The sequence below is a fragment of the Ornithodoros turicata genome, chromosome 7, assembly GCF_037126465.1.
Source record: "Ornithodoros turicata isolate Travis chromosome 7, ASM3712646v1, whole genome shotgun sequence".
In the NCBI taxonomy this organism is placed as follows: Eukaryota; Metazoa; Arthropoda; class Arachnida; order Ixodida; family Argasidae; genus Ornithodoros; species Ornithodoros turicata.
In genome coordinates this window covers 7149144-7150289 of record NC_088207.1, presented here as the reverse complement: position 1 = coordinate 7150289, position 1146 = coordinate 7149144, and the positions used below count along the sequence as shown (strand labels likewise).

Genomic DNA, 1146 nt, shown 5'->3' with positions numbered 1-1146 from the left:
ATTCGGCGGAACGTTGTGCAAGCGACAGTCAAGTGTTGCCTATCTTATTCACACAACTCTGGACTCCCTGGTGTATACGGTAATTCTGCTGACGTCAGGACCAATAGTGTACTGTCTGTTTTGAAGGGTTACTCGTATTCCCTAATACACGAGACACATTGTGCCTATGAAACATGAAAGTCACTGAAAAGGTTAGCCAGCTGTAGGACTCGAACCCACATTTTCTGGATTACCGGTCCAGGGCTCTACCAAATGAGCTAAGCTAACACGCCTTCTCAGCGACTTCCAGGGTGCGACATCTGAAGGGACAAACCAGTCACTCTCTCTCACTCATCCTCCTTTCACTCTTACATTTTTGCACACTCATACACACATTCATACGACAGGAATCGACGCAAGCGGCAACTGTTGAACATGAGAGAACTGATGTTCTGAGGCTAGAACAACAAGAAGGGACAAATACATACAAAGCCTCAAATGTGACGCACCCTGGAAGTCGCTGAGAAGCCGTGTTAGCTTAGCTCAATTGGTAGAGCCCTGGACCTGTAATCCAGAAGATGTGGGTTCGAGTCCTACAGCTGGCTAACCTTTTCAGTGACTTTCATCTCTCATCGTTAATTTCTTAGGCAATTTGAGGCTTTGTATGTATTTGTCCCTACTTGTTGTTCCAGCCTCAGAACATCAGTTCGGTCACATTGTGCCTGTCGAGTTCCCCCACAGAACGATGGCATCCACGCTTGGCACAAAAATAAAAGAAAAAAAAAAAGATAAAAAGAAATGTCGGTGCACAGCGGAAGGTCCAGTTGTTCGGACATATCAATTAGGAAAGTGGTGTTTTTGGCCAGTGAAACGTCCACGTCGAGGTCTCCGACGACGAGAAGCTTGCGCGTGCGGTAAGGCGCGGATGCGTTCCGGCGCCCCGTGAGGCGAGAAGTAGCTCACAGCCAGCAAGAGCCCTGTGGGAAACTACACAGCACAAATTCTCCGACGTCGTCTGCAGGAAGGGTGAGTTCAAGTGGTGTAGGCAGTACTCCGGCACGCATGTAAGTGGCAACTCCGGCCGCTTGGTTGCCCTTGTCACTGCGACGCGCCCCGTAGCAGCACTTGAAGCTGTCAACTTTTATCGGTCTCTCCGTCTTCATCCGC

The 1146-nt window shown here is 49.3% G+C and overlaps 1 non-coding gene across 1 annotated transcript; it reads left to right on the top strand.

Moving 5' to 3' along the window:
- Window positions 1–511: 511 nt before the first annotated feature.
- Trnat-ugu (transfer RNA threonine (anticodon UGU)) lies at window positions 512–584 on the top strand. Its single transcript has one exon. It is a non-coding gene; the product is annotated as a tRNA-Thr (tRNA).
- Window positions 585–1146: the final 562 nt, after the last annotated feature.